We start from the raw sequence: 13636 nt of genomic DNA on the forward strand, positions 1-13636 counted from the left end.
ACAATCTTTGAAATGAACGCAGTTTTCTGTATGAAATAAGAGTTAAATAGACTGAAATCAAGGGAAATAACTAGATGTTACTAATAATGAAATAATTAAAATAAACTCTGTTTTCTCTATAAAAGACTATTAAAATAGCCTAATTCAAGGGGAAAACAAGATGTAAGTGAATTAGATATAATTAAATCATTGAAATAAAGGGGTTTTCCCTATAACATAAGAATTATATGAACAAAAATAAAGGAAAATAACTAGATGTAACTAATATTAAAATTATTGAAATCAACGCTGTATTCTCTATAAAATAGGATTACTTAAATCAAGGGAAATAACTACATGTACTAATAAAATGAAATCAAGGCTGTTTTCTGTATAAAATAAGGTTAAAATAGACTAAAATCAAGGGAAATACCTAGATTTTTCTTAGGGAAATCAGTATATGTAACTAACATTTAACTCATTTAAATCAACGCTGTTTTCTATATGATCTAAGATTAAAAAGAGAGTAAAATAAAGCTATTTTCTCTTTGAAATAAGATTAAAATAGACGAAATCATTGGAAAAAAACTATATATAACTAATAATACCATCATTGAAATCAACGCTAGTTTCTCTATAAAATTGGATTAACATCAAGGGACAGTACGAGATAGAACTAATAATGAACTCATTGAAATCAACGCTGTTTTACTCCGTAAAATCATATTAAAATTGACTAAAAACAAAAGAAAAAATTACATGTAACTAATAATAAAATCTTTGACATTAACTCCGTTTTCACTGTAAAACAGGATTAACATAGACTAAAATCAAGGGGAAAAAACTACATGTAACTAATAATAAAATCATTGAAATCAACTCTCTTTTCTCTATAAAATTAGATTAAAATAGACTTAAATCAAGGGAAACAACTAGATGTAACTAATAATAAAATCATTTACATCAACACTTTTTTCTCCATGAAATAAGAATAAAAGAGAATAAAATCAAGGGAAAAGTAGATGTAACTATCATTGAAATCATTGAAATCAACGCTCTTTTCCCAATAATATGGGAGTAAATTGTAGTAAAATGAAGGGAAATAACTAGCTGTAACTAATAATAAAATCACTGAATTCAACTCTGTTTGCTCTATAAAATAAGGTTAAAAATAGACTAAAATCAAGGGAAATAACTAGCTGTAACTATTATTTAAACCATTGAAATCAACGCTGTTTCTCTGAAAAATAATATTAAAATTTACTAAAATCAAAAGAAAAAACTAGATGTAACTTATAATAAAATCACTGAAATCAACGCTGTTTTTTTTTTTCTATAAAACAGAATTAACATAGCCTGGAATCAATGGAAATAACTTGATATAACTAATAATACAATCATTGAAATCAACTCTATAAAATAAGATTTAAAGAGAGGTAAATCAAGGGAAATAACTGGATGTAACTAATATTTCAATCATTGAAATCAATGCTGTTTTCCGCATAAAAATGGTTAAATTTTAGTAAAATCAAGGGAAATTACTAGCTCTACCTAATAACAAAATCATTGAAATCAACACTGTTTTCCCCATTAAATAAGATTAAATTTGAGTAAAAGCAAGAAAAATAGCTAGATGTATTTAATAATAAAATAATTTATATGAACGCTGTTTTCTCTGAGAAATAAGATTAAAATAAACTGAAATCGAGTTAATTAACTAGATGTAACTAATAATATAATCATGTAAATCAACGCAATTTTCTCTATAAAATTAATGTAACTAATATGTAACTAATATGTAATATTATGTAACTAATATGTTACAAATATGTAATATTATGTAACTAATAATACAATCATTGATATCAACGCGTTTTTCTCTATAAAATAAGCTTAAAATAGACTAAAATCATGGGGAAAATATATATGTAACTAATAATACCATCATTGAAATCAACGCTGATTTTTCTATAAAATTGGATCAAAATAGACTAAAATCCAGGGAAATAACTAGATGTAACTAATAATAAATCATTGAAATCAACGCTGTTTTCTCAGTAAAATAATATTAAAATTGACTAAAATCAAAAGCAAAACCGAGATGTAACTAATAATAAAATCACTGAAATCAACTCTGTTTTCTCTATAAAACAAGGTTAAAATAGGCTAAAATCAAGGGAAATAACTAGATGTGACTAATAATAAAATCATTTAAATGAACGCTGTTTTCTCTATGAAATAAGATTAAAATATACTAAAATCAAGGGAAATAACTAGATGTAACTAATTATAAAATCATTGAAATCAACGCTGGTTTAAGATTAAAAGAGACTAAAATCAAGGGAAATAAGTCGATGTAACTAAAAATATTACCATTGAAATCAGCGCTGTTTTCTCAATAAAATAAGATTGAAATAGATTTAAAATCAAGGGAAATAACTAGATTTAACTAATAATTAAATTATATAAACTAATGTTGTTCTCTCTATAAAATAAGATTAAAAAAGACAGAAATCAAGTAAAATAACTAGATGTAACTGATAACAATATTGTTTGATCCCGTTCTTGCCTCGCACAAAAACACGCGTTTACATCTGAAGCCGTTTTTCTTGTCATACACATACGCGCACACAAACATACGTGCATACGTACACACACATAGATATATTCACGTTCACATACATACACCCACATTCGCATGCATACACACACACGCTAACGTACACACATGTATGCACACATATGCGCACACATACGCGCACACATACCCACACACGTACGCACACATGGGCAACATCACTTCCCCTTTGAAGAAAATCCACACCTGCACAAAAGACCACCGGAAACAACTATAAAAGTAAGAGACCTGAGCTGTTCCCTCCTTTTTGCCTTCCGAGCTGAACGTCGACGGATCAAACAATTCCCTTTCGGGACGTGTGCACCTGCATGCCTCACGTCACCTGTTACTGTGTATGGGGCAAGAGTCAACAGACAGTACGTACACCTTACACGCTTTCTATCTCCATAAACTGGATTGACTCTCTCTCTCTCTCTCTCTCTCTCTCTCTACAACAATAGAGTTTCCCTCTCACCAGCTTACAGTGAGAGACCTGCGCCAAACTGGATTGACTTTCTCTCTCACTCACTCTCTCTCTTTCTCTCTCTCTCTACAACAATAGACTTTCCTTCTCACCAGTTAACAGCGAGAGACGCACGCCAAACTATAGACTTTCCTTCTCACCAGTTAACAGCGAGAGATGCACGCCAAACTAAACACGAGCTGTACCCTTTTCTTTCATTTGTTTCTTCACGAAATAAATTCTAGTTCATTTAACTGAATAAACGCGTTGCTCGCTTCTTTCTCAAATCAATTCATTTTTCCTATTTTGTACGACTGGGGGATGTGTATAATATACCACCAGTCCTATACAAAATCATTGAGATCAACGCCGTTTTCTCTCTAAAATAAAATTAAAATATACTAAAATAAAGGGAAATAACTCGATATAAATAATCATTTAATCATTGGAATCAACGCAACTCTTTTTCTATTAAACAAAATAAAAATGGCGTAGGATTAAGAGAAGTAATTGATTATTTGATCATTGAAACCAACGAAGTTTTCTCAATTAAACAAGATAAAAATTGTCTTAAACGAAGTGAAATAACTAGATCAACTGATAACATTACTAAGCATGACATCGTGAAAATCAACTCGGAAAGTAAATAGATATTACTGATATCAAAATCATTAAAATCAATGCAGTTTTTCTATTCAGCAAAGTAAACAAATATACGCTAAATTACTGGAGGTAACATTTAGCTTAATCTTTGAAATCAACTCTATTTTGTTTATTAAACAAGATAAACATAAACTAGAACCAAGGGAAACAAGAGATTTAACTAATAATATGTTCAATTTTATCAACGCTGTTTTGTATATTAAACAAAATAAAAAAAATGGAATCAAGGCAATTAACTAGATGTAAATCAGTAAATCATTGAAATCAAAGCTGTTTTCTAATAAACCAGATAAAATGATTTCTAATAAACCAGATAAAATGAACTAAAATCAAGGGAAATTACTAGTAAGAACTAGTAATTAAATCATTTAAATCAATGCCGTTTTCTCTATTAAACAAGATGGAAAAAATGAAATCAAGGAACATAAATAGCTGTAACTAATAATACAACTGTTAAAATCAATATTGTTTTCCATATTAAACAAGATAAACATCTTCTAGAATCAAGGAAAATAACGGGATGTAACTAATCATAAATGATTGAAACAAAGTTGTATTCACTGTTTAACAAGATAAAAATGGACTACAATCAGAGGAAATAACTATATGTAATTGCTAACAAAATCATAAGGACTTCCACTGTTTTTAAAACGATGAAAATAAATTAAAACCAAATGAAGTACTTTAATGTAACTGGTGGGTAATTATGAATGTTTAGAATCAAATAAAACATGCCTTGATTGTTTTAAGTAGGATCACACTGCAGCAATCAAGCAGACGTCAACAAAAATAAATTAACAATAACTATATTTTTCGTTTAACATACAGATATGAGAGGATATCTGTCATTGTTTACATATCAACATTAAGAGAAAGAAAAAAACATGTACCTATTTACTATGCCTCCCCACGGGGCAGAGTTAGACACCAGGGTCGTTTTTTAACGTGGAGAAAAGGTACAAAAATAAAAATTGTCTCAGTCGTGAAGGATTTCTCCTCCACCGAAAGAGAACAAGAAATGGAAGTGCAGCATCTGAAGAACAGATACTACACTTTGATCTTGACCAAAAGGCCAAGAACAACTTTTTATAATAATAAGCAAAGGGAAGTAACTCTAAGTTATTTAAATCCTTGTTACTGAAAAAAAAACGTCATCAAATCATAAAACAATGGAACTAACTCATCACACAGTTTAAGAGAAACAACTCTTACAGTTTTCACACTATTAAACCCCGAATCTACATTGATAAATTTCTAACACTACCCCTCAATATAAACAGTTTCATATCAGTTTTTCAATACCAAACAGTTCTTTGAGTTTCACAACTTGCTCACAATTCCGGACCTTTTTATTTTTATTTTTCCCAGGTATTACCTACCTTAATGTGATTCCTTAAAACGTTTCTTTGTTTTTATGAACTAAAAATTTAACAAAATGTTTTAAAGATTCAACATGTTCACAGCTATTTAAAAACATATTATAATGTTTTTAAGCACTAGCCGTCAGGCAGTCTTCACAAACTATTAAGTTTGTCTGATCATTTACTAATAATAGGTCTTGAATCTCAATAGTAGAATCTACTGTACCAACCAAACGCAGTCCTTAGAAGATTAGAAGTTTTTCCTTCAGATCTTTAAACGTTTTGAAAATGTTTTCCAAACTTTTTATTCCAGAAAGGCAACCACACAAAACTTTATTTTTCTGCTAAATTACTGCGCCTGCAAAACTTTTCCATTGCTTTTCAAGCGGAACTAGTCGGTGATAGGCTGATTATCATATCCTGATTGAAAAGTGTCATTTTTTTCGGATTTTAATAAATACAAATATATGTAAAGTTAAAAAATGTTTATGTAATTCAGGAATGTAGAGCATGTATTTTTTTATTTTAATTAATGTTTTATAATTCCTAAATTATGAATATTTTAGAAGAAATAATGAATGATAACTTAAAATATTTATTTGAAACAAAACAATAAAAAATGTAAGGACAAATTATTTTTAACATTTTGCGAAAATAAAACAATACTAAATATGTTTTAAATTTATTTGAAAAATAAAACAAAATAATATTTTCCATATGAAAGTAAATAAATAGAAATATATTTAAAGTCAATACTGAAAAGAAACAAGTCATAACTATTTAGAACTGGGACGATAATCATTCTTATCACCGTCTAGTTATGTTTCCGGTTTGCATTAATGCAGAATAGAATGAGTTAAACTTCATGATTGTTAAAACGCCTACATTATTAATTAGAATTTTCTCATTTTTTTTTGTCAATTCAATGTTCAGATAATTAATGTTTTATTTTGTTTTATTAGAATTTTCTTTATTTTATTTCAATTCAATAAATGTTCAGATAATCAATGTTTTATTTTGCTTGACAAAAATATGCTTTATCATTTTCTGATGGAGGTTGGCTTTTGTTTCATGATGTTGGTGCACTATTTTGAGGTTTATATTTTGGGAACTCATAATTGATACTGATGGTCAATCTCTGAGAAACCCATACTGCTGCTCCTAATCCTAACTCTCTGCTTCTCTAGGAAGATACAGCCTAGGCAGACACTTTCCTGGAGGCTAAGATCTGATCACTACATAAGATATTCAAATATTCGATTAATTTCCTTGTTACAACTCAGAGTAAGCAAAGTAATTGAGAACATAATTTTCCTATTCCCAATAGACCAAATATGTTATAGCATATCTTTCTTGTAGTCTCTAGGTCTTACAGGAATTCAGGACAAGAATTTATCTAGTCAGGTAGAGTATCCAATTTCGTGTTAAACTTTAAATAACATCACTTGGAGAAAGCGCACAATTTACCATAAAAGCCAGTGTGAGTCTGTCGTACAGTGTGGGTTAGCTCTTATTTGGGATGTAAATGCTGTGATTTGGAATATTTAGTCAGGGTTTACTTGTAGGAAAAAGTATCTTCATGCCAGGTTGTGCTGACAAACTCATCTACAGAGAAACCTTAGACAGTTGATGTTTAGTAGACATTCAAGTTCTCTCTAGTAGGCATTCAAATTGTGTCTAGTCAGCTGACCTTTTCAACTGCTGCTGTGAGAACAAACAACCCCACAAATTACATAGTAATATAGTTTTTCACTTTTTAAATTTTACTTCAGTTACTGGATTTTTATATAAGGATTGGTTATTCGTATTATTTGGATTCATCAGACTACTGTTGTTTGCAAGGACCCGTGGCACAATGGTTAGAGTACTTGAAAAATCAATTGTAAAAAGTTATATTCTCCGGAAGGTTGAATATTCAATCCTCAGTGTAGGCGACCGAAATATACAATTGCAAATCACTTAGGACCTCTATCCAGTCATAGCTGACAAAACAAGAGCTACCCCGTGAAGTAAATAAAGTGTTCCACTCAAAATTCCATTAAAATTCCAGAGTTCGATAGAAACATTCCTGAGTTCAACAAGATACACCTGAAGGAGGTTGAAGGTTACATCGACCGAAACATTGAGGAAATCACACTCAAGCTGATAACAGTAGTCTGATGAATCCAGATAATTCGAATTACTTCAGTTAGTTTTAAAAGATTAAGGCGCTCCCTCCTATTAACATTTGATTTCGTTACAATTTTAATTTATATATGAAAGCTCTCACTTGATTCCATTATGATTTAAATTTATATCTGAGGGTTCTTTTAAGAGTAGATGATGTTCCCTTTATGGCTGCTATCTGTATTCCGTTACAGTTTGGTCTTCCAGGGATTGCAGTATTTCTGGAGATTCTTTTTTATTAGGCCAGTTGCTCCTATCACAACCGGTATCATGTTTATTTCCTTCAGAGATAATATCATTTTTAGATCATTTTAGGTCCTAATATTTCATTATCTTTTCCCGTTCAGCTCTATTAAGTCCATAATCATTTCAAACTGTGTTTCACCTATGTGTGTTAACATATAACTTTTAAGATCCCCAGCTGAACTTTACAACTGGATGTAATGTGGCTCACACTCTATGTCTCTGTGGCAGAACCTGCATTTGTTGTTATGACTGAGACGACTCAGTCATAACAAATACAGGTTTTGCTACACACAAGTAGAGTGTGAGCCACATGACATGTTTGTATATGAGTTTTAAGATCGTTATTTGCTGTTAATGAGAATTGAAAACTACAGTTTATTACTTGCTTATTTTAATTCAATCGCAATTCTCAGAAATCCAGGTGCCTTTTTAATTGGGACTAAGACTTCGTCTTTATATGAGATGCATACATATTCGAATGTAACATTTAATTCTCATTAACCAAAGGTTTAGTTTATAAAGATAAAAACATTAACTTTCCTATCACCAATTAATCAGTTAAATATATTATAGTGTATCTTTCTTGTAGTCTTACTGGATTACTCGAGTTTATCTAGTTTGGTGGAGTAACAATATGCACACAATTTTATCTAGTTTGATGGAGTTACAATACTGTGGTTATTCACTTTATTGTTTCATTTTACTTCAGTCGAAGTTCTCAGAAATCAAGGGGCGCTCTTTCTCTTGCTAACACTTGATCTTTATATGAGATACATAGATATTTGAATATTGCAACAAAGTTTTCATTTATATCTTAAACACTGAGTTCATCCAAAAGTTCAGTTTCAGTTTTTTTAATAATTTTATTTTGGTTAGTTTTATGATATCAAAGGGCTCCTTCCTGGAGCTAACACTTAATTGCATTATAATTAAATTTATATCCGAGGGTTCTTTTAAGAACAGATATTGTTCCATTTATTGCTATCTGTATTTCGTGCCAGCTTGAACTTCCAAGGATTGTTTTCAAGTATTTCTTCAGCTTTTTTTTTCATTAGACCAGTAGCCTCTATCACAACTGGAATAATATTGATTTCTTTAAGGGACCATGTTGTTTTTTTAAATCATTCTTTAGGTGCTGATATTTTATTATCTTTTCTCATTCAGCTCTTGCAATGCTGTTTTTTCACCTGTGTGTATGCGCAAATGAATTTTCAATGTATAACATCTTGAAAATGTTTTGCCACAAATTTTACAAAAATGTGTTTTTTCACTTTTTTTTATTTTACTTCAGTCGAAGTTCTCAGAAATCAAGGGGCCCACAACCAGGGGCTAACACTTGAAGTCTATATGAGATACATAGATATTCGAATGTTCCATTAAAGTTCTTTATCTCTAAAACACTGAGTTAGTAAAGAAGTTGAGAACATAATTTTCCTCTCCCCAATTAACCATTTTCATACGTTGCAGTATATCTTTCATTTTGGTCCCTTGATTTACTGCATTCCAGGACAAGAATTTATCTAGTCTGGTGGAGTATCCAGCTTCGTGCTATTACTTGAGGTAACATCACTCGGAGACGGTGCACCATTTCTCGTTAAAGCTAACGTGAGTCAGCCATAGTAAGATCTTATTTGGGCAGCGAATACAAAATGTGATTTTGAATATTTGGTCAGGGTTTACTTCTATGGAAAAAGTATCCTCATGCCAGATTGTTCTGACAAACCCCTGTACAGAGAGACCTTAGACACTCGAGGACAGTGTCTAGTAGGCATTCAAGTTCTGTGTGTATTCGCAAATGATCTTTCAAAGTTGAACTCCTTGAAAATGCTTTGTCACAAACTTTACAAGAATATGGTTTTTCACTTTTTTTGTATTTTACTTCAGTAAGTTTTAAGAGATCAAGGGGCTCCTTTCTGGAGCTAACACTTGATTCCGTTATGATTTAAATTTATATCCGAGGGTTCTGTGTGTATTAGCATGTGATATTTAAAATGGCTTGTCTGTGAAAAAGTTCAATCACATATTTCCCATCGATATGGTTTCTCGCCTGTGTATGTTCTTGAGTGATTTTTCAAAGTTGAACTATGTGCAAAAGCAGAGCCACAAACCTGACAAGAATATGGCTTTACCCCTGTGTGTAGTCGCATGTGGTATTTAAGATTGTTTGTTTGTGAAAAAGAAGACCCACAAATTTCACATCGATGTGGTTTCTCACCTGTATGTGTTCTTAAGTGATTTTTCAATGTTGAACTATTTGAAAAAGAAAAGCCACAGACTTCACAACAATATGGTTTCACACTTTTTTTCCATTTTTCTTAAACTTTTTTCTTCTAGGGGGTGGGACATCCAACCAGATGTCTGACATTTACCCTTATTTTAGTGATCTTTTCAGGATTCTAGCCGTCCCTTTCAGTGCAATCGTTTGTATTTCACTTGCACTTGGTTCACCGGGTATGCTCGCTATGTACTTTTTAAAGTTCTTTTTCATAAGGCCAGTTGCTCCTATAATGACTGGTATAATTGAAACGTCTTTTAGTTTCCAATTTCGATTCATATCATACATAAGTCCTTGATACTTTGTTATCTTTTCTCTCTCAGCTCTGTTAAGCCCTGTATCATTGGGTACACTGACCTCTATTACAGTCGCTTTTTTGTTTGCTCTGTCCCAAATCACTATATCTGGTTTAACAGCTGCGTTTTCTAGATATGTAGCAGTAGGGATTATGTAGTCATAGTGAATAGTGTAGTTGTCATTCCCAACTGTTCGTTCGGGTATATGTTCCCAGGATTTTTTTACTACATTGAATGTTTAGTTTTTTACATATCTTCCAGTGAAGGTATTTGCAAACTCCGTTATGGCGATCTGTATAATAACCATCTCCAAGTAGGACTTTGCAACTAGAAATCAGGTGGCCCACACTCTCAACCTCAGTGCTACAGAACCTGCATTTATTATTGTTGCTTAGACCACACATCTTTTTGAAGGCGTTTGTCATGAGGCCCTGGTCTTGTGCAGCCAGTATCAACCTCTCTTGGTCGTAATGGAGGGATCCTCTTTTGAGCCAGTCCAGGGAACCATCCCTATCAATATATTCTTGGGATAGTTCAGTCGGTAGGTATTTTGCCCGTTTATGGTTGGTCCATTCTTCTGTTTTAACTCTATGGAACTGGCTAGTGTATTTTTTCCGACTTTTCTGGGCTATGTCAGTGGCAGGCTTGTTTGGGTTCTCAGTATCATTTGTAAGGCAATCTTTTCCAAAATGAGTGGCAAGTTGTGTTATAGATGTTGTACTACTTGCTCGATTCTGATAATGGTCTTTGATTTTCATAAGCTTGGGGTTACAGGAACTTATTATGTACTGACTTATGCTGACGATTGTGGCTCTGTGTTGATGATTGACTTCCGAGAGTCCCATACCTCCTTCTCGCCTGGGTAGGTACAAACGAGGCATGCACTGATTTCGATAAATAACTCGGTACAAGGTTAACATTTTCCTTGTCTTTGTGTCCAGTCAATAATTCCAAAACTATATGTTAGTACTGGCATGGCAAGTTGGTTAATTGCCGTAACTTTGTTCTTGTTTGTGATTTCAGTTTTGCAGATTTTTCTTACCCGGCGTAAATATTCTTGGCTTAGTTTCTCTCTCATCTTGGAATGCTGGATGGACTCATTTTCATCAATGCCGAGGTATTTGTATGTTTCCTGTTCATCCAGTTCTCTGATTACACTATTTTCATCGTGCTGTATATTTTCAGTAGATATCTTCTTGCCAGCTTTCAGAGTACACTTAGCGCACTTATCCAGCCCGAGCTTCATATTGATGTCATTAGAATTGATGTGGACAATTTTCAATAGATGATCTAAATCCTTATCCGAGCTAGCATACAGCTTAAGATCATCCATGAAAAATAAATGGTTTATTACCTTGGAGAATTCTCTTTGGCGGCTGTAGCTTAGATTATAAGCACCTTGGCAGTCCTTTAGAAGCTTACTTAGAGGATCAATTGCTACGCAAAATAGTAGAGGAGATAAACTGTCTCCTTGGAAGATTCCTTTTTTGATTTTTATATTTGGAATGGATATCCTTCCCCCGTTATGGTTTAAGGTAATGGATGTTTGCCACTCCTTCATTTGGGCAGCTAAAATTTCTCGTATGGTCGGGTGGATTTTGTATAATTCGAGACATTTTAGTATCCACGAATGGGGTACACTATCAAACGCTTTCTGATAATCTATCCATGCCATATTTAGATTTCTTTTTCTTTTCCCGCAATCTTACAAAATGGTCTTGTTGATGAGCAATTGATCTTTGGTGCCAAGGCAGTTTTTCCTACATCCTGTTTGTTCCTCCTCAAGATAATCACCAGATGAAAGATGTTCATATATGCTGTCAGCTATTAATCCAGTGAATAGCTTGTAAGTCGTGGTTAGGCAGCATATTGGGCGATATTTGCTGGGGTTTTTGGTTTCTGTGCTTTTAACTATTAAGCTTGTATCGCCTTTTAATAGCCATGATGGTGTCGTTTCATAAGCTTTCAACATTCTGGTGAAACATCTGCTATAATGATCATGCAATGCTGTTAGCTGTTTTAACCAGAAGTTAGACATGTTGTCGATGCCAGGTTTCTTGTGGTTTGAAGCTCGTGCCAGCTTTGATCTTATTTTATCTGGCGTTATTTCTGGCTCTGGCATTTCTCTTTTATTTTTATTTGCATTGATAATATCCCCGATCCACTGGGCCTCTTCGTTATGTACTTCCTCTTTTTCAAATAAGGGTCTCCAGTAATCGTCTAATTCCTGTTTACATGGGGGATCTTGGATTTTAATTTCTTCTCTTATTAGATTCCTGTAGAAAGTTCTGGGATTGTTTGCAAAAAGCTTATTCTCTGTCTTTGCATTAATCTTTGCCATGCGATGTTTAATTCTTTGGGCAATGGCTGGTATTTTGCCTTCCAGTTCCTTCACTATGTTTCCAATATTTTTACAATTTGTTTTAAATTCCGCACAGATTCTTTTGACGATGTTTTTGAGTCTACCTTCCACCGTGGGATTCTTCATGAACTGCTTTAATTGGCTAAGCTCCTTTCTACATGTGTTTATTTTTTTTAGCAGCTTGGCTTTCCATTTTGGTGTTGTTTTGGTTACATTAGGTGTTTTATTTCTATTTTGGTGTTTATTCAGAGGAAGTATTTTGTTGCTAATGTACAATCCAGCTGCATATGTGACGTTATTTAGTTGCCTAAGGTCTATGTCTTCTGGAACAAGCCTTATAAGAGCAATATTGACTTTGATGATCAATGACTTAAATAATCTTGAGGCTTGTATTTTAGGTAACCTAGGCCTTTCTTCCATGCTCATATTGTTAACTTTTTCTATTGTGTTACAGAGTTCCTCTTCTATTTCCACTTGCTCATAATCTGGTTCTGGAAGCAAAACACAAGATGGAGTTTTTCCTGGTGAAGGAGTTATTTCACACGTTGATGGAAATGCAGATGTGTTACCTGCTTTATAGTGAGAGTGAGCTGGTGTAGAGGATTCTGTAAGTATTTGAGTTCCTGATATAGAGTGATGCACTTCTGTTGGACTTTGTGCTGTAAGGGTTATCTGTTGAGTAGCTACCGACAACTGTTGCACTGATCTAAGGTGGTGGTGTTGCGGGCTCACATTTGCGGTCTCATCAAATTCGGTGGGATACAGAATAGGTTTCTCTAGTGGGTTAGCCTGTGTGTTTATTAGGACTGTTATTTCATCTCTCATGTATTTTAGTTCTTCCTCATTAAACACTCGTTCTTTTAAAATATTATATTTTTGAGAGGTTAAATTACTCCGTGGGACATTCTTCTTCCATGGACAGAAATAGAAGAAGATTTCCCTCCAGGTTTCTGTCCTTTGCTTTTGTTTTACATATTTGCTCTTAGCGTATTCAATGGCCCAAATTAAAGTCCACTTTTCATCTTTACTCCATCTGGACTTTAGTCTTTTTTCAGTCTCCTCTTCCTGAATAGGAAGGTAATCATTTTCAGTATCTTTTAGGGCTTTATGCTTTATATTATTTTCATCTCCTTCTGTTATGTATATCTTCATTTGTGATACAAGTGATCGCAGTTTTGCAACTGTTGTCTGCTTTTTGTCTTCAGGGA

This window comes from Euprymna scolopes, chromosome 22, assembly GCF_053919585.1.
Source record: "Euprymna scolopes isolate OS-2025 chromosome 22, ASM5391958v1, whole genome shotgun sequence".
Taxonomy (NCBI): Eukaryota; Metazoa; Mollusca; class Cephalopoda; order Sepiida; family Sepiolidae; genus Euprymna; species Euprymna scolopes.